The 21,353-nt window shown below is 37.6% G+C and overlaps 1 long non-coding RNA gene across 1 annotated transcript in view; it reads left to right on the top strand.

The window, feature by feature from the left end:
- Nucleotides 1–21,353, top strand: part of LOC130684575 (uncharacterized) — a 241,641-nt gene that overhangs the window by 198,709 nt on the left and 21,579 nt on the right. The window contains exon 3 of the long non-coding RNA XR_008998897.1: nt 14,530–14,629. This is a non-coding gene — a long non-coding RNA (uncharacterized LOC130684575). The remainder of the gene's footprint in view (nt 1–14,529; nt 14,630–21,353) is intronic.

Below are 21,353 nucleotides of genomic sequence, written 5' to 3'. Positions count from 1 at the left end.
ACAGAAGTTCCCAGCGTGAGGGCTTGGTCCCTGGTTAGTGGGAGAAGAACAGGCCATCTTCTCAAAAATTGTTTGTTTTGACCTATTTGGGGGCTACATGGAGGACTAATGCAAGGCATTTGTTTTTGTTTTACGTAATTTGGAACTTCTCCAAAACAGAAAAGTAGCTAGGCAGAGAACATTTCTTGGAAACGTTGTATAGCAGATGAAAAACTGTCTCCACATGCAGCTGAAGATTGCAGTTGACACAAAAAGTAGACATGCTGAAAGGCTGGGAGAAAATCTGGGGAAAGAGTTTCGTTGTGAAATTGAGGAAATGAAACTCACCCATGTATGCCAGAAAATGTAGGATGTGGTATGCAGGTCCAGGACAGTTCATGCACTCAGAAAAGACCAGAGAAGACTCTGAGCTTTCATCTCTGGCTGATCTCAGAGCTCAGCACAAGCAGAAAGTGGTGGCCAAGGCAGAATTCAGAATAGCCTGGCTAAGCATTGGAGGAGTGCGTCAGCACAGAGCCCAATCTGCAAAGACTAGGAGAAGCATTTTTTCTTTTCTTTCTTCCTTCTTTCCAGAAGGTCAAGGAAAAACCCTAGCTGACTTCAAATTAAAGGAACAGAGACTTCAGATACCACAAATGACAGAGAATACAGACTTTACAAAATAATTTTGAAAAGCTACCAAACACTACTCCCAAAGCAAAAGCAAAAACAAAAACCATGAGGAGGAGGGGGAAGAAAAAAACTTTCAAAGAAACAAATTGCAATATTCATGACGTTCAGCTTTCAACAAAAAATCATAAGCAGGCAAAGAAACAAGAGAGTTTGGCTCATGAAGAGGAGAAACTAACAGAAACTGTTCCTTAAGTTATCACAGGTATGGTGTGACTTACTAGATAACGATTTTAAATCAGCTGTCTTAAATATGTTCAGTGAGCTAAAGGAAACCCTGAGAATAATGTCACACCAAATAGAGACTTATCAATAAAGAGATAGAATTTATAAGAAGGAACCACACAGCAATTCTGGAGCTGATGAGTATATCAGAAATGAAAATTTCACTAGAGGATTTCAATATCAAATATGAGTAGTCAGAAGAAAGAATCACCAAACTTGAAGATAGGTTAATTGAAATGATCTAGTATGATGAGCAGAAAGAAAAGAGAATGAAGAAAATAAGTAAGAGTCTAAGAGACCTGAAACAGTATGCAAAATACTAATTTATCTAAAACGTGAGTCTTAGAAGAAGTAAAAGAATGGGAAGAAAGAGTGTTTGAAGAAATAATGGCTGAAAACACCCCAAATTTGATAAAGACACACATACACAAGTCAAAAATACCCAGGGATCTCCAGGAAAGATAAATAGAAAAGAGATCCACCCTAAGAGACATTATAATCAAACTGTTAAAAGTCAAAGACAGAACTCTGAAAGCAGCAATAGAGAAGTAGATGCAGCCAATCTTATCAACACCTAGATCTTGGTCTTCAAACCTCCAGAACTGTGTTCTTGACAAAAGGGAAAGAATAGTTTCTTCAACAAATGGTATGTGATGACTGGATAGCCATAGACAAAATATAAAGTTGACCTTACCTCACACCATGTATAGTAATTAAGTCAAAATGGATCAATGACCTTAATGTAAGAGCGAAAATTATAAAACTTTTAAGAGAATACATAAGGGTGTATCTTCATTGCCCTGCATTTGGCAATAGATTCTTAGGTATAATGCCAAAAGTATAAGCAATAAAAGGAAAAATAAATAACCAAAATAAAAATCTTTGTGTATTGAAAGATATTATTAAGAAAGTGAAAAGATAGTCTATAGAGTGAGAGGGAATATTTGCAAATCATGTATCTGATGAGGGTCATGTACCCAGAATATATAAAGAACTCTTAAAACTTAACAGAAAGATAAATAAACCAATTTAAAAACTGGTAAAGGACTTGAATAGGCATTTCTCCAAAAATAGACAAATGGCCAGGAAGTATATAAAAGGATGCTCAATATCATTAGTCATTAGGGAAATAGAAATCAAAACCACAGTGAGATACCACTTCATACCTGTGATTGGGTGACTAAAATTTAAAAAAAAAAAAAGGAAAATAATGAGTGTTAGTGAGGATATGGAGACATTTGATCTTTCATACCTATCTGGTGGGAGTGTAAAATAACAAGTGTTGGTGAGAATATGGAGACATTTGAACTTTCCTACATATCTGGTGGGAGTGTAAAATGGGGCAGCTGCTTTGGAAAACAGTTTTAGAGTTTCTCAAAAAGTTAAACATAGAGTTACCATTTGACAAGCAATTCTCCTTCCAGGTATATACCCAAAAGAATAGAAAATAAACAAATGCTTGTATGTGATTATTCATAGCAACATGATTCACAATAGTTAAAAGGTGGAAGCAACTCAAATGTCCATCAAAGGATACAAAGATAAACAAAATGTGGTATCTTTGTACAATGGAATATATTATTCAGCCATAAAAAGTTGTGAAGTATGGATGCAATCTACAATGTCAATGAATCTCAAAAACATTTTGCTAAGTGAAAGAAAGCAGACAAAGAGTTCACATATTGTATGATTCTATTTATATGAAAGATCCAGAATAGTTAAATCCACTGAGTGAGAACACAGATTAGTGGTTGTCATGAGCTGGGGTGAGGGGAAATGGGGAGTGACTGCTTAACTGGTTTCCTTTTGAGGTGAGCAAATGTTTTGGAACTTGTCATAATATCGGTTGTACAACCTTATGAATGTACTAAATACCAAGAGACTGTACACACTAAGATGATTAATTTTATATTATATGAATTTTATCTCAAAAAATTTTTTTTAATGTCACTCTATTTTCCTAACATCATATATCCCTGAATTTTTCTGATCTTTGACAGGATTATCCAAAACTAGTCCCAAGGAGGATGACTTCCCTTCCCTGACTCTGGTGAAGGAAGAGTAGAGGGAAGCAAGTGGATGCAATTATTGGCTTTATGTCTCAATGCAAAAACATCAGAGAGGAATCATTGTCATTTGAAATGGCCATCACTTAATGAAAATATTTGTAATATCATTCTAAAGTCCAACGCTCTGTGTCCTCTTTCTTTCCTGAATCATACAATTTTTAAAAAATTTTTATTTTGGTATCATTAATCTACAATTACATGAAGGACATTATGTTTACTAGGCTCTCCCCTTCACCAAGTCCCCCTCACATCCCCATTCACAGTCACTGTTCATCAACATAGTAAGATGCTGTAAAATCACTACTTGTCTTCTCTGTGTTGCACAGCCCTCCCCGTGCCCCACCCCCACTATACATGCTAATTGTAATGTCCCATTTCTTTTTTTCCTGCCCTTATCCCTCCCTTCCCACCCGTCCTCCCCAGTCCCTTTCTCTATGGTAACTATTAGTCCATTCCTGGGTTCTGTGCTTCTGCTGCTGTTTTGTTCCTTCAGTTTTCTTTTGTTCTTATACTCCACATATGAGTGAAATCATTTGATACTTGTCTTTCTCCGCCTGGCTTATTTCACTGAGCCTCATAATACCCTCTAGCTCCATCCATGTTGTTGAGAATGGTAGGATTTGTTTTTTTCTTATGGCTGAGTAATATTCCATTGTGTATATGTACCACTTCTTCTTTATCCATTCATCTACTGATGGACATTTAGGTTGCTTCCATATCTTGGCTATTGTAAATAGTGCAGCGATAAACATAGGGGTGCATCTGTCTTTTTCAAACTGGAGTGCTGCATTCTTGGGGTAAATTCCTAGAAGTGGAATTCCTGGGTCAAATGGTATTTCTATTTTGAGCATTTTGAGGAACCTCCATACTGCTTTCCACAATGGTTGAACTAATTTACATTCCCACCAGCAGTGTAGGAGGGTTCCCCTTTCTCCACAACCTTGCCAACATTTGTTGTTGTTTGTCTTTTGGATGGTAGCCATCCTTACTGGTGTGAGATGATATCTCATTGTGGTTTTAATTTGCATTTCTCTGATGACAAGCGATGTGGAGCATCTTTTCATGTGTCTGTTGGCCATCTGAATTTCTTCTTTAAAGAACTGTCTATTCAGCTCCTCTTCCCATTTTTTAATTGGATTATTTGCTTTTTGTTTGTTGAGGTGTGTGAGCTGTTTATATATTTTGGATGTCAACCCTTTATCGGATCTGTCATTTTCGAATATATTCTCCCATACTGTAGGATACCTTTTTGTTCTATTGATGGTGTCCTTTGCTGTACAGAAGCTTTTCAGCTTGATATAGCCCCATTTGTTCATTTCTGTGTTTGTTTCCCTTGCCCGAGGAGATATGTTCAAGAAGAGGTTACTCATGTTTATGTCTAAGAGAGTTTTGCCTATGTTTTTTTCTAAGAGTTTTATCGTTTCATGACTTACATTCAGGTCTTTGATCCATTTCGAATTTACTTTTGTGTATGGGGTTAGATAGTGATCCAGTTTCATTCTCCTACATGTAGCTGTCCAGTTTTGCCAGCACCATCTCTTGAAGAGACTGTCATTTCCCCATTGTATGTCCATGGCCCCTTTATCGAATATTAGTTGACCACATATGTTTGGGTTAATGTTTGGAGTCTCTATTCTGTTCCATTGGTCTGTGGCTCTGTTCTTGTGCCAGTACCAAATTGTCTTGATTACTATGGCTTTGTAGTAGAGCTAGAAGTTGGGGAGTGAGATCCCCCCCACTTTATTCTTCCTTCTCAGGATTGCTTTAGCTATTTGGGGTCTTTGGTGTTTCCATATGAATTTTTGAACTATTTGTTCCAGTTCATTGAAGAATGCTGCTGGTATTTTGATAGGGATTGCATCGAATCTGTATATTGCTTTGAGCAGGATGGCAATTTTGACAATATTAATTCTTCCTAGCCAGGAGCATGGGATGAGTTTCCATTTGTTAGTGTCCTCTTTAATTTCTCTTAAGAGTGTCTTATAGTTTTCAGGGTATAGGTCTTTCACTTCCTTGGTTAGGTTTATTCCTAGGTATTTTATTCTTTTTGATGCTATTGTGAATGGAATTGTCTTCCTGATTTCTCTTTCTATTAGTTTATTGTTAGTGTATAGGAAAGCCACAGATTTCTGTGTGTTGATTTTGTATCCTGCAACTTTGCTGATTTCCGATATTAGCTCTAGTAGTTTTGGAGTGGAGTCTTTAGGGTTTTTTATGTACAGTATCATGTCATCTGCAAATAGTGAGTTTAACTTGTTCTTTACCAATATGGATTCCTTGTATTTCTTTGTTTTGTCTAATTGCCGTGGCTAGCACCTCCAGTACTATGTTGAATAACAGTGGAGAGAGTGGGCATCCCTGTCTTGTTACCGATCGCAGAGGAAAAGCTTTCAGCTTCTCGCTGTTCAGTATGATGTTGGCTGTGAGTTTATCATATATGGCCTTTATTATGTTGAGGTACTTGCCCTCTATACCCATTTTTTTGAGAGTTTTTAATCATGAATGGATGTTGAATTTTATCGAATGCTTTTTCAGCATCTGTGGAGATGATCATGTGGTTTTTGTCTTTCTTCTTGTTGATGTGGTGGATGATGTTGATGGATTTTCGCATGTTGTACCATCCTTGCATCCCTGGAATGAATCCCACTTGGTCATGGTGTATGATCCTTTTGATGTATTTTTGAATTTGGTTTGCTAATATTTTGTTGAGTATTTTTGCATCTACGTTCATCAGGGCTTTTTGTCTGTAGTTTTCTTTTTTGGTGGGGTCTTTGCCTGGTTTTGGTATTAGGGTGATGTTGGCTTCATAGAATGAATTTGGGAGTATTCCCTCCTCTTCTATTTTTTGGAAAACTTTAAGGAGAATGGGTATTATGTCTTCTCTGTATGTCTGATAAAATTCTGAGGTAAATCCATCTGGCCTGGGGGTTTTGTTCTTTGGTAGTTTTTTTATTACCGCTTCAATTTCGTTGCTGGTAATTGGTCTGTTTAGATTTTCTGTTTCTTCTGGGTCAGTCTTGGAAGGTTGTATTTTTCTAGGAAGTTGTCCATTTCTCCTAGGTTTCCCAGCTTGTTAGCATATAGGTTTTCATAGTATTCTCTAATAATTCTTTGTATTTCTGTGGGGTCCGTTGTGATTTTTCCTTTCTTGTTTCTGATTCTGTTGATTTATGTTGACTCTCTTTTCCTCTTAATAAATATGGCTAGAGGCTTATCTATTTTGTTAATTTTCTCGAAGAACCAGCTCTTGGTTTCATTGATTTTTTCTATTGTTTTATTCTTCTCAATTTTATTTATTTCTTCTCTGATCTTTATTATGTCCCTCCTTCTGCTGACCTTAGGCCTCATTTGTTCTTCTTTTTCCAATTTCTATAGTTGTGACATTAGACTATTCATTTGGGATTGTTCTTCCTTCTTTAAATATGCCTGGGTTGCTATATACTTTCCTCTTAAGACTGCTTTCGTTGCATCCCACAGAAGTTGGGGCTTTGTGTTGTCGTTTGTTTCCATATATTGCTAGATCTCCATTTTGATTTGGTCATTGATCCATTGATTATTTAGGAGCGTGTTGTTAAGCCTCCATGTGTTTGTGAGTCTTTTTGCTTTCTTTGTACAATTTATTTCTAGTTTTATGCCTTTGTGGTCTGAAAAGTTGGTTGGTAGGATTTCAATCTTTTGGAATTTACTGAGGCTCTTTTTGTGGCCTAGTATTGAATCATACAATTTTTGAGGTAGAAAGAACTTCACCTATTTCAAGCTTTATTATTCACTTATGTGTATAAAGCTTAGTGAAGGAAGATTGCTCTAAAATAGGGATTATCAGCGAACAACCTGCCATTGGTACCACTTGGTATATACACAAGGTCACATACTGGGTAACAGCTAAAGTTCTGGTGTGTAGACGCAAGTAGGTCATATTTCCTCCCTTGGTTAATGCTATTCAGGGGGAGACTTATATTCCATCAATGCACTTATGAGTTATCTTTTGGATAGTAATTTAAAAATATCTCTAGCTAGGTTGGATAAGAAGAGGAAAAATGGAGGTCTTTCCCTTCAAAGTCATTTCAACACTGTAAAAGTAAGGCAGAAAGACATAATGTGAATTATATTTGAATAAGAATTACTGAATAAGAATTCTGAATAAGAATATTCATATTTGAAAAAGAATTTCAGTGTAAAACTTATCCTTAGAATTTGAAGAAATATCATCCAAAAATATATATAGCATCTATAGATTATAGCATCTATACATCTGTGTTTTTTTAAGATGTTTCTCTTCTCTAGAAAGCCCTCCCCTCTTCACCTCCTTTTTCCCTGGGCAAACAAAAACATAGTTTAGGTCCTGCTGCATCTCCAAAGCTTACCATGAGCAGCTCATCTCGGAGATTTCACTTTCCTTAGATATCCTGATCTTCTTCCTATGTAAATAACTCATCACTTATTATAAAACTCCTTATGTTAGAAGGTAACTATATATTTCTTATCATCACCAACAGGCATATAAACCTTTAGAGGGAATATCATCACTATCAACTATTTACTATGGTCAGATTTGCATAATTTATCACTTAATATAGCCAACCTTGCATGTAAGTAGGCTCCAACTACACTGTTGTTGAATTTTAATACAGTTGATTCATGATAAACTTCTAGTAATAGCTCTGACTTCCACTACCTGGTCAATGTGGTAGTGGAAAAGCAAAACCTTCTGGACTTTCAAGGAGAAAACCCATGGTGGCAGGTTAAAAACTTCCAGTTTAGTTCGTGGGGGAATGTGGCTCTTCATGGCCCCTACTCCACTAGCCCACATGGGGGGATATTCTGAAGTTCCATGCTTCCTTGCACTTTCCATTGCAGCACTGCAAGAGACCCTTGCACTAGCTTATAACCATGTCACGTTTGACTTCTTTTATTCTTCTCCAAACTTCAAACTATATTTCAAATTGCTGAATCAAGTTCCTTGGGTTAAAAAGATACTGAATAGTTACAGCATGGATTATCAATAAGTTTTCTATCCTCTGCTTTGACTTTTTGCTGATATCTGTACACTGCTTTAGATAAGTATTTTTACCCTCATTGTCTTATTTTATTTTCACAAAGTCTCTGTGAAGTAGATAAAAATAATTCTGATGGAATTACTGAAGCTCATTGAACAAATATTATTTCCTCCTGGGCACAGAGTTGGTAAGTAGGCTGCCATTCAACCACTGATCCTGGCACCTGGAAGGCCTTTTTAACTGGATCTCAGCTACATGCTCCTCTTGCATGTGCTTTTTGCTTTGGCTGGAAATAGTTTTTATATAATAAAATGATATGATACATGAATGTGATTAAAAAAAATGGAGTAAGAAGGGCATGAAATGAACTTTGCTTCCTCTCTCTCAGCTCATTCCCCAAGGGAGAGCTTTCTTAATCACTTCTGTGTTCAATTTCTCTGTAGTTATCTTCATAAACTGAAGGAATATATCAATATTTCTTGACTCGTCCAACTTGTCCACCAAATATCTCCTGACTCCTTTCTTTGAAGGTTGAAGAATTAACTCCTTACTACCCTTACTTCCTTTCCTCTTCTATTCTAAATTTCGTTAACTGGTTTTCTTTTAAAGATAGATTCTAATAAATTTTTTTGTTCCATTAGGTCCCACCCTCATGACCGAATCACCTCCCAGAGGACCCCACCTCCTAATACATCACTTTAGGGATTAGGCTACAGCATATGAATTTTGGACAGAAACATTCAGTCCATAGCAATTACCAAACCAAATAGGATGAAAGATTCAGGAAGACCAAAATATAAATCTTTATGAGCATCTCTGCCCTGCTCAAAGGAAAATGTTCTAAGTGTTCTAAGTGCTTCAAATTAATTTTGTATTTATTGAAATCTCTAAATTGCTTAAGTCATATAAAAAACCAGGCCATATTTTAGTGTCCCTCAGATTTGGGCTATGATATTATTGTACAGTTTCTGATTTTCCCTGGAGTTTCTACTTGCCTTTGTTGTTACCCTTAACAAAAAGAAATGTACACTTTGCCAGATCCCTGAACTGAACAAGTTTCCTAAACAAACAATCTGTTTCAATCTGCTTTCTTCTTGAAAAGATGCTTCCCATAATCACCTGACTGCCTTTACAGCATGTGCTGGTTCTTCTCCAGCTCTGTGGCAGAGATATCTTCCTCTCTTCTTGAGACTGCCATTTATTTCCTTCTTGAATTTTGTATCCCCCTGTTCGTTCACCCTGCTTTTCAGCTTAATTTTCTTAATTTCTCAAATAACTCCACGAATGTATGCAAGCAAGGTAAACTTTCTGGCGTTTCTAAGTTAAAAATGTCTCTTTTTTTCCCATCATATTTGATATTTTGTTTGAATATAGAATTCTAATTTCAATATCTTTTTCACTTAGGACCTTGCAGGGAATTTTACCCTGTCATCTTGCATCCCACTCTGTATCACCTGATATTGACTCCTAGACTCTTAGTGGCCTGACTCTTGTACATGGATGTGTCTAGGTCTGTTTTTAATATCTGTAACTTTTCATTTGAATATTCATGTATTTCTGCAGCTTTGGGAAATTGTTTGTGGTTATCCCTTATAATAATTTCTCTTTCTGTATTATTTTTCCTTTACTTTCTAGAATTCCAATTAATCAGCTTAGGGTCATCTTTTGGATTTTCCCCTAAATTCCCTCATCTTTTTCTCATGTTTTCTAGTCCTGCCTTTTATTCCATGTAACTGAATGTTTCCCCAAATTTGTCTTCAACACTTCTATTGATTTTTAAAAGCCAGATTCCAGAAGCATTTAATTTCCCCAAACTCTCATTTTTCAATTTCTCCTGTATTTATAGCATTTGTTCTTATTAATGATACTATATCTTCTTGAATTGTCTGGGGACACTAAAAAGTAAGCTCTTGTCTTTTGGTTTTAGGTTCATTATTCTTTCCTGAAAATTGATTTCTTCCTGGATTTGTTTTTCTCTTTTTCTTTATTTACTTGCTTTCTCTGATGCAGTTTTCCTCTTTTAGTTGATGACTGTTGCTTAGGTCTTGCTTGAGTGGGAGTGAGCCAGGAGGTGCTGGAGGCCCCCTCAAATACCAAAATAAGGGGGGTTTATTTTCACAATAGCCAGCTGAGTTCTCCATGAGCATTTTGTTAAATTTCTTAGAAAAAGGCCTTCTTTTTTCTTTTAACTTAATTTGTTTGAGGCATATGTGCTCTACTGCTTATCATTCTGTTTGAGGCAGACAAGTTTCAGGGGCTGGCACTAGCACATCAATGCAGACCTTGCATTAACCTCTTTGTTCTCTAGTTTCTTTGTTTGTGGCTTCCTCTGTTTGGTTTCAAATATAAATATATTTTCATCCGTTTTTTTTGGGTTTCAGAAATTAATCTGAACTTCCTTAGGCTACTGAAGCTCTCCCACCCCTTTCCCTTTATGGGTTACTTTCATTATGGATTCTTTGACTATTATTTTATTGGGGTCTCAATATGGAGGAAGGAACATGTTTGTACGCAGTCCATTAATTCACACCAGAATTCTTGTGAAATTAAAGTCTTCCTTCAGCATCTTTAAAGCTATATTGCTTGGCTATAGCTTTAACTACAGACTATAGTTAAATGCCATACACTATAACTAGAGTATCTTTATTGTGGATAAACTTTTGATGTGTTCCACCTCCTTTTGGTCCCATTTTTTGAGATTCTGAAATTAGATTTTTGAGATTCTCAAATTCTTCTGAGCAGATGAGAGGGGAGATGAAGGTGGAAGTGACCTGAATGTACTAAATCTGTGTATTTCCTAATGGCAAGTCAATATATCTTGAATAAGCATATAAGTCAAGAAATAAATGTGCAAGCATATTATTATTCAGTATAATGGAAGTGTTGCTGAAAAACAAGTTACAAGTGTTTGCCTCGGGAGAATGCAAATATGTGGATGGTGTGGTGAGCTGAGAATATATTGCTGTTGACTATAAGTTCTTCAGTTTTTAACCCTGTGTCTATTTGTTCTATTTTTAGTTTTTCTGATGGTCATATCATTAACTGCAAATAATATGCTTATGATTCTACTTCCCATTTTCTCTGAATTTGATGGTATTTACTAACTCCTTACTAGAAGGACGGAGAGCTGGCTTACCCTGATCTGGTCTCCTTTCCCGATAGCAAGGTATAGGTCCATGGTTTAGGTGTTACTGTAGTTTTCTTCCTCCTCCTCCATCTCCATTTCCAAGTGTTCCTCTTCCTTTTCTTCTCTCCTTCATGTTCTGTTCTCTTCCTTCTCCTCCTCCTGTTCCTCCCCCTCCTCCTCCCAGATTCATGCTGTAACAGAACCACATACAAGAAAGTCATGATACAAATATGAGGCAACAACATGTGGCATGAGCAAAAGCCATGTGGTGGATGCTGGGATTTGCTGCCTAGATCCTCCCTTCAGGACAGAAGCCCCCTTACCCCCACCCCCCCCACCCCCAGCTCTGGGAGAGCTGACACCTGGGATAAAGCCGTGCTGCTCGCTGGAAATGCTCTTGGCCTGGGAACTGCCCTGCCCAGGGTTCCATCCCCTCCCTGGGGCAGCCCACACCTGAGAGCTGTTGAGTGAGCATACAGATGGCCCACCTCCCTGGTCTTGGTTTGAGGCCACTCCCAAGGACTGACCCAGCTCCAGAGCTTCCTTAGAATCAGCTAAGGCCTCTGGTACAGCTGAACCATATTTTAACTTCCTATCCTGCTCAGACCTACTTCTTTCAAGGCTTTTTAGGAGGTGATCCCAAGAGCACTTCCCAGTGAACTTCCTGTGTGCAAATCCCCATGTCAGAGTCTGTTTCCTGGGGAAATCAACATGTGATATTAGCAGTCATAAAGTAAGCACTGGAAGAACTACACACAGAAGCTATCAAAGTAATTCCTCTTGCGTTAGGATTAAGGATGGTTTAAATGCTTTGCATTACAAGTCATTTTATAATATTTGCTTTTTCCCATGTTAAACAGCAAATAAAATTTAGGGCTTTTGAAGTTTAAGAGCAAACTAACTGTAGAGAGTACTTATGGTTCAATATGGCAATTTCAGAACTATATTCCTCATCCAACTTGTATCAATTCCCATTGAAATTATACAAAATGTCAGCACTTGAAACCATGCCAGGAATTTTACAGATTTCTTTCCAGCAGATATATCAGAAAAGCATGCTGAGGAAAGAACTAATGGACGAAGATGAATTTTTTTGTGGAGAAAAAGATCACTTGAGAAATATTTATTCATTTAACAAATACTGAGCACCTACTATGTGTCAAAAAAATTCTAATGTGTGTATGTGGGTGGATGGGGGCCAGGCAATTAAAAAAATGAACTTGTAAATATATAAATGTGAGATAGCAATAGGTGCCAGAGAGAAAGAGGACACATGGGCCACAACAGAAGCAGTCTCAGAGAGGAAGGTGGGCTGCGGGATAGATTTTTGGAGGAAACAATTCTATGCTTTTGACAAATGCACAGAGACTTGTCATCCTCTGTAAGAGGGGGGACTCCACAGCTCCCCCTGACCAGAGTGCCAGACAGAGGAAGGGGACCCTGCTCCAACTAACTTCATGCTTTCATAGTAAACTCAGAAAAACAGTGGTTAGGCAAACTACCAAAATATCCAAAATTTTCTCCCTCTGCCACACAGTGACTTAGAATTCCAGTAAGGAAAAATAAAAATCGAAATTGACTTTTATCTTTTCATAAGGTTTGAAAATTGTGGAAGGTTCAATTTCTCAAGTTTCAAATCTCTGAAAGATCCAGCATCTTACTGATCGTCTCAGGCAATTACAGACTTTCCACATCCCTGCTGTAAAGATGGGTGGGCAGAGGGGAAAATTACCAGAGAGAAAAACATTTCAGTGTTTGAAAAGACTGGCTAAATTCAAGGAAGCAGGGGGACCGACACATTTGAAGTGGATACTCCAAGTAGAAGAAGAAAATGTGAGAAAGTCCAATTTGAATGGGTTAGAGACAGTGAGGGAAAAGAGGTCAGTGAATGCAGCATGAATTCATCTGATATCTGGAAAGTTTGCCTCGGAATAAAAAACATGGTTTCCAAAAATTTTAAGTTAATTAAAAGGGACAGAGAAAAGCAGATTCGATTCTATAGAAAAACAGATCATAAAATGTGAGCATGAAGTAAGAAATTCTGTAAGATTCAGAGGAGAATAATGTGCTAAATAAATGGGAGAAAAGATTTAAAATGACATGGGGTCATATCTGGATTTTTTTACCCCTTAGTTGTCATTGTAATCATAGAACAAGATAGAAGGGAGAATGAAGGAGAATAATAAAAACAGGCATTTATTGAGTGGTTTCTACTTCTATTCTCAGTTCTCCACGTGTATTTATGTGCTTAATTCTGATAATCTTACATGGTAAATGCTAATATTTTCCCCACTTCACAAGTGAAGAAAGGCACAAAGTATACCTTGGATAAATTATATAGCTTGCCCAAGGTCACACAGCTCAGAAGAATGGAACAGGGTTCTAAATCCAGGATCCTAACCAGGATGCTGTATTGTCTTTGAAAATTAAATGAAACATAAAACAAAAATGATTCCGTTTTATCTTCACCATCAGACTGAAAGAGATTTGTAAGTAATTTGGTTGCTTCTCACTTGGTTTAAAAGAATGGATGTACCATGAGATTATTTAAATGTCATGTTTGTTTACTTCTGGTGTTTTGTGGTCTTATATTTGGTTGTGTTACTTTAATCCATCTGGACTAAAAGTTAGTACATGGTGTAAGGTGAAGGTGGAATAGAAATATTTCCAAGTAATTAAATTATTATCCCAGCCCATTTATTGAATTTCAGAATTTCCCCAGTGATTTGACATGCCGTCTTTATGCACTAGATGTGATAAATACACATGTTCTGCTTAATCCTGAGTGGAATTTAGGATTTAAAAAATTCTATGTAATTATTTTCTTAATTGAGATGTAAAAGTTTATTAACATAGGGTTGTATACAGCGTTCTTATTAACATAGAGCTATTTTTTTAGCATCTGCAGTTATATACACTTTAAAAATTTTCCAGCTTGGGTTGTTTAGAACTAAATTAAAGATTTTGGCAGAAGGATCATGAGGGATTGTTGCCTACTTCCCTGAAGGTAAAGTAAATTGGGTGCTGGAAGGAATTCCCCAACACTTCTTTTTCAAACTTCCTGAGATCCTAAATGGTTCCCTGTGTTGTGCTTCCCGCACCGCCCCCTGAGAGTGTGGGCCATCTGCAGCCTGAAGCTGGGGTGTGAGTGCGCCCAATGGGCCGTGGGCTTCTGGCTGGCATGCTTCGCTGGTTCAGGTGTAAGTACTGTAACCACGGCATCCTGACCAAGCTCCAACTTGATTCTGCCTGGTCAGAGAGCTAGAAAAAAATGTTTTTCTCTGGATTTATGCCATAGTCAGGAAAGGCTGCAGTCATATTCAGGATGTGCTCTCCCGGGAGAACTGGAGCTTGTAAGACACAGATGGAGTGTGTGGTGCTCAGCAGCACGCGGCTTCCTTAGTTTTCCTATAGCCTCTCACAGCCTTCCAGTTACTTGCAGGCATGGAAGGTCCCCAGGAGCTGAATGCCTGTTAATATTTAATATGTGTCATGCTTCTCGTTGGACAAGACCAGCAACTGTTCCTCTGCAAAGTTCCTAGGTAAGACCCTGTGCCCAAGCTTTATACAAGGTGCTCATCATTTAATTGTTTATTATAAATGAAAAAACAAAGAGCCCTAATGGATAGTGTAGGAAATCAGCAAAACAAATTATTCTAGATACATTGTACATTGTAGGCAGAATTTCAGTCCTCACAATCTCTTCTCCCCTGGTTGTGCTCCTATGGTTATGTAATGTCACATGGCAAAAGGGACTTTGCAGATGTGCTTAAGAATACTAATCAATTTACCTTAAAATAAGATTATTCTGGGTAGGTGGGTACCCGTGATATAACCACATGAGCCCCTAAAAGCAGAAGAGGAAGCAGAGAGGTGGTAGAAGGGGAAGTCAGAGAGATTTGAGGCACAGGAAGTATTTCGTGCACTGTTGGCTTGAATATGGAAACCCTGTGTCAAGGAAACAGGGGCATGGATCCTACAGCTGTGGGGAACTGAATCCAGCCATCTAGCACTGAGCTTGGAAGAGGAGATCAAGCCCCAGTTGAAAACTGCAGTGCCTGCTGATACCTTGATTTCAGCCTTGTAGGAACCGTAGGAACTGCAAGGAAGTACCTGGACGTCCTTTCCACTGCCAGATTTGTGGCAATTTGTATAGCAGTAATAGATAACTAACACATCCTGTGAAATTCCACTTGTCTCTTAAAATTATGATAGAAAGAATCAACTATGGGGTGGCAAAACTCAACTGAAACTATGACTCTGATGTGTAGAGAAAATGTACTTTTCTTAATTTTTGTCTCTAACTTGCACAGCCTTCTCTCTCATATACCCACCCACAGGTTCCAGGAAGAATGACCTGTATTTAGTCTAGTTTACACCTAATCCAGTCTGGTAATGTCAGCAGTCAGGTTGGGTAATATTCTGTCACTCTTTCATTAAAACACTAAGCTCCTTTATTTCTTCCCCTCCTCCTGTTTCCCTAAGTCACTGTATGTTTGAAAGGACATGAGAATGGATGATTCAGGAGGACGTGTGGCCCTGGAGCTGGGAGATCCCCACGGTGACTGCTGATTTGAGTTCATCTGCTGGTCTTTGGGACAGTGTTCCCTTCTGCCTGGATGCCATTTTGGTTGCTCTAACTCACATCATCTTTCTCAGCCATGTTGGGCCCGGTAGTTCTCTCTGGATGACTTTGGAATCTATGCCCCCTGCTCCCCAACCCTGTCTCTCCCTGGCAGAGGAAGACTCTTCAGGGTCCTGGCATGTCTGCTTTAGTTCAGCTCAGAGAAACTGCTTTGCGGTCACTGCTAGAGACCCCTCCTAGCTCCCTTTCTTCTTTCAATAGGCTCCATAGAAGGTCTTGCAACATTTTAAGATCGTGTACCTGCCACACAGAAGCTAAGGATGGCCCAGGGGAAGTCCAGGTCTCTGGTGTCAGGCCATGGCCAATCCTGGAAAACGACCAGAGCATACATTTGCTTGTCTCAATCTCCTCTTTTTGTCTTGCCTTTCTCCTTTCCTATGACATCTCCTATGTCATATCCTCCCATCAGCAAGAAGAAAGCATTCTGAATTTATTACCATATGTAGAAGGCATATCCCTGCTAAACTCTGGGAGGGCTCCATAAGTATGCTTCCTTCAGGCATGATTCTTGAAATTTTAAATGGGGGGAGACAGAAGAAGTTTGAAAATCCTATCTCAGCAGTGCTTGCCTCTCAAGCTAATGTTCTTATCAGAAGCTGATTATTGCTTTGTTCTTTCTTTTTCATTTCTTCTGAAACATATGTTCCATTCCCTGCAGGAAGATGGATAAGGTAAGAGAGAAAGTATATTAGCAATGTTTAAGATAGCAACACAGTAAAATCACTTACTTATGATCATAGTAAAATGATCATATCTTATTACATAAAATAAAGTTACAAAACAGTAAGTAAACAAAACGCTATAACAAACTGAAAACCTGAACACTAAAAAGTTAATTCAATCAGACAGAGAAATTTACAGAACAGTTAACTAAATACAGTGGTGTTTATTAGGGAACAGAAGGGGTAAAATGACAGCTTTAAAGTATCAGGGTAGTAGTAATTATAGGAAACTCCTCTCACTCTTGCAGCTGGTGAGCAAAGGCAGGACGTTTGAGTTAGTAAAACTTGGTAACTCAGAAGAGGAACCCTGCAGAGCCAAGATTCAGACGCCTGAAGAGGGTGCACTAGCTGGCCGGTGCTGCTGTCTCTGGTTGGTGGAGCGATGAGGCTGGTTTTGTTAAGTGATGGGAGAATTTCAAGCTCACTTGAGCTGCTTGAGCAAACTCATGGCAGCTACCAGGGTGAAGAAGCAAGGCTGGGTGTCCCTCATTCTAACAGCAGGCAGTCTGGAAAGAGCAACTCTCCTCCCCATCCTCCTGCTGAGCAGTCTCTCTTTACTGCCCTCTACTGGCAGAGCCTGAAACTGGCAAAGTACGAATGTAGTTTGTAGTTTTGCCTCCAGCTTTATTGAGCAAAGAGAAGAGTTGCTATGGAGTTGAAAGTTACATAATAACTGGTATAATTATGAAATAATGGAAATACTTATGTTTAAGTAAAATAAGAGGACCATTTTAAATTGTAAATATCTGTTGTAGGAAAAAGGTGTCATGGGCAAATAGATAACCAGATGTTATTTTAAACAGAAGCCAATTTTTGAATAAATGAGCAAATGAATGAATGAATGAGTAGATGAAAGAAGGGGTGGATGAAAGGTAACCGAAGTCCTCCTCCAGATGTTTCTACTCAGTCCAATACAGGACCTCCTTTTCATAGACTTTGTGTCTTGATAGGATTAACATTAGTCTGAATTTGCAAGTGCTTTCATCACTCTAAATCATTTCTATAGTCATTAATTATGGGTTGTAGTCATGGAAAATAAGAGATATTTCGTGAAAAGCATTTTGATGTTTCTCACAGAATCACAGGAAGATACTTCGGGCCCTATTTTAACCCACACCAGACAATTTTGTTACTTCATAGGAATAAAATGAATGAATGAGAAAAATATACGAATAATGTCTATTTTAGAACTAGAAAGATTTGTTATTGACCCACATGGCTTATTTTGCAGTGACGCTTCAGGTTACTGGCAATGGTTAAAAATGAATTCTATGGCAGAGGACATAGTACAAAATAATGGGCTCGTTGGAAACCCAAATCTGAATTCTCTGAGCTCTAGATAAATTGGCTTTCTACTTTATTCCAGAAAATATATACAAAGCCTTAGGACAAACTGATAGAGAACTTCCTTTGGCATTTATCCATTAAAAGATAAGGTTTGAGTTCCCTCATGATTTTGAGCCTATAAAAAAATCAAGTAAGAAGATAAAGCACATGAAATATTTCATAGAAGTTTTTAACACAGTGAAAAACCACCTAAATTTGGTGTTATTTCTTCCTTTTGTCTTTACAACTCAAGTTGTCCAAGCAATCCTTTACTCTGTAAGAAGAAATACATGTGTATTCTGGAATTACTGCTAGACTTTAAAGAACTTTAATTTGCAAATAAAAAAGAAAATAAAAACAAACCAAAAAAACCCTTACCCCACACCAAACCAAACAACTTTTGAGATGTAATTAAAACAGGTAAAGATCAGTACAGTTCAGTTGTTGCCTTTACTCCTTAACCAGTGGTAATGAAATCTTTTCTTGTAAAAGCTCAGAGAACAAAGTGTTGGAATTTCTCAGTGAAATAATCCCTTTTTTCAAAGTGAACAAAAGAAAATAATAATGAAAACATACAGTATTCCTTAGCAACTCAGCATATTTATACAGGGTATGTTGTATATCTAAGTTTTAAACACTTAAAGAAGTGAGGATTTGCATTTTGTTACATTAGTATTGATATATTAAACAAATCATCTTTCAAAGAAGTAAATGCTGTTATCTTTTTAAACATATTACAGTTCAGAAACAATTATGTTAATATAATTCCAGGCCTTCAAGTCTTAATAGGTGGTTTTTCATGCTTTCATATAGATTTCTATGCTCTAATGAAAATAATAATGAGTAGCTGTCACTGATGGTTTTAGTAAGAACCAGGACCTCTTCTAAGTGTTTTGCATCTTTCATTTCATTTCATTTTCACATTAATGACATTAGTGTCATTAATATAATTAATAAATGTTTATAGAATGTTTACAATATGGCTTATACTTTAACAGGTCCTGGTGAACCACTACTGAACGGAAAAAGAAAACAATCAAACAAACCCAGTCCTAACCTTGTGAGGCAGTGTGAGATAATAGAAAATACACACACACACACACACACACACACACACACACACACACATATATATATATATCCATATATCCATATATATATATATATATGTAGGTCTCTGTCCCCAGTTCCTGGTGTGGGGAGCCTGAAATCCTTGTAAACGCCTAAGTGATAAGAGCACCAGGAATGTGTTTTGTTCTAGTATTTGGTTTTGACCCCAGTTCCAGACAGGGTTCCTAAGTTTCCTGTGTAAACTTCACAGGTGGTGAGTGTCTCTTGTTCTAATGAGGGACTGTGGGTGGGCTCCTGCTGGCTCCTGGACAGGGGCTGGTCACCAGAAAGACCAGGCCATGATGAGAAACTTAGAATTTTCAGCCCCATCCCTGTTCTCTAGAGAGTGGAGAGGGACTGGAAATGCAGTTAATAATCCATCACATACAAAATCAATACACAGAAATCTGTTGCATTCTTATATACTAATGATGAACCAACAGAAAGAGAAATCAGGAAAATAACTCAATTTAAAACTGCATCAAAAAGAATAAAATATCTAGGAATAAACCTAACCAAGGAGGTGAAATACCTGCGTACTGAAAACTACAAGACACTCATGAAAGAAATTAAAGAAACCAATGAATGAAAATCTATCCTGTGCTCATGTATAAGAAGAATTAATATTGTCAAAATGGCCATCCTGCCGAAAGTGCTTTACAGATTCAGCGCAATCCCTACCAAAATACCAACAGCATTTTTCAATTAACTAGAACAAATAGTTCTAAAATTCATATGGAACCACAAAAGACCCCTAATAGCCGAAGCAATCCTGAGAAGGAAGAACAAAGCTGGTGGGATTTGAAACTCAACACTCCCTGACTTTAAGCTCTACTCAAAGCCACAGTAATCAAAACAATTTCATACTGGCACAAGAACAGACCCATAGATCAATGGAACAGAATAGAGATCCCAGATATAAACCCAAGCATATATGGTCAATTAATATACAATAAAGGAGCCATGGACATACAATGGGGAAATGACAGCTTTTCAACAACTGGTGTTGGGAAAACTGGACAACTACATGTAAGAGAATGAAACTGGATTATTGTCTAACTCCATTCACAAAAGTAATCTCAAAATGGATCAAAGACCTGAATGTAAGTCATGAAACAATAAACCTCTTAGAAGAAAACAGGCAAAAATCTCCTGAATATAAGCATGAGCAATTTTTCCTGAGTACGTCTCCTCAGGCAAGGGAAACAAAATAAAAAATGAACAAGTGGGACTATGTCAAACTAAATTCTACAGGAAAGGACACCATCCACAAAACAAAAAGGCATCCTATAGTATGGTAGAATATGTTTGTCTACACCTCAACTGATAAGGGGTTAACATCCAAAATATATAAAGAACTCATACATCTCAACACCCAAAAAACAAATAACCTGATTAAAAAATGAGTGGAGGATCTGAACAGACATTTCTCTAAGAAGAAATATAGATGGCTAATAGGCACATGGAAATATGCTCCACATTATTAATCATCAGGGAAATGCAAATTAAAACCACAATGAGTTATCACCTCACACCAGTCAGAAAGGCCACTATCTAAAAGACAAAAAAACAACAAATGCTGGCAAGGATGTGGAGAAATAGGAACTCTTCTATACTGTTGGTGAGAATGCAAATTAGTGTAACCACTGTAGAAAGTAATATGGAGGTTCCTTATTAAATTAAAATAGAAATACCATTTGACTTAGTAATTCCACTCCTAGGAATTTACTCAAAGAAAACAAGATCCCAGATTCAGAAAGACATGTGTCTTTTATGTTTATTGCTGCACTATTTACAATAGCCAAGATATGGAAGCAACCTAAGTGTCCATCAATAGATGAATGGATAAAGAAGATGTAGTACATATACACAATCGGATATTATTCAGCCATAAAAAGAAAAGAAATTCTACCACTTGCAACAATATGGGTGGATGTAGAGGGTATTATGCTCAGTGACATAAGCCAGATGGAGAAAGACAAATGCCATATAATTTCACTTACCTATGGAATACAAAAACAAAGCAAAACAGAAGAAACAAAATAGCAGTAGACTCATAGACACTGGTAAGTGACTAGTGGTTACCAAGGCAGAGAGGTTGGGGTGGGTGCAGAGGGGAAAGTGGGGGGAATAAAAGGGCACAATGATCCACAATCACAATACAGGTTGATCATGGGGACTGTCGAACCACTGAGATGTACATTTGAAACCAACATAAGATTGTATATTAATGATACTTATAAAAGAAATTAATTAAAAAAAAAGATAAGGCAAAGAAAATTGATCATGCCTACATGAGGAAGCCTCAATAAAAATCCCTATAATATGGGTTCAGGGAGCTCCCAGGTTGGTGAACACATCCATATCTCACGAGGGTGGCACACCCCAGCTCCACGGGAATAGAAGCTTCTGTGCTCGGGACCTTCCTAGACTCACCTTATGTATTTCTTCATCTAGCTGTTC

Source organism: Manis pentadactyla, chromosome 8, assembly GCF_030020395.1.
Source record: "Manis pentadactyla isolate mManPen7 chromosome 8, mManPen7.hap1, whole genome shotgun sequence".
Classification (NCBI taxonomy): Eukaryota; Metazoa; Chordata; class Mammalia; order Pholidota; family Manidae; genus Manis; species Manis pentadactyla.
Note: the sequence above shows the minus strand (reverse complement) of the source record. Positions and strands in the feature narration are given on the sequence as shown.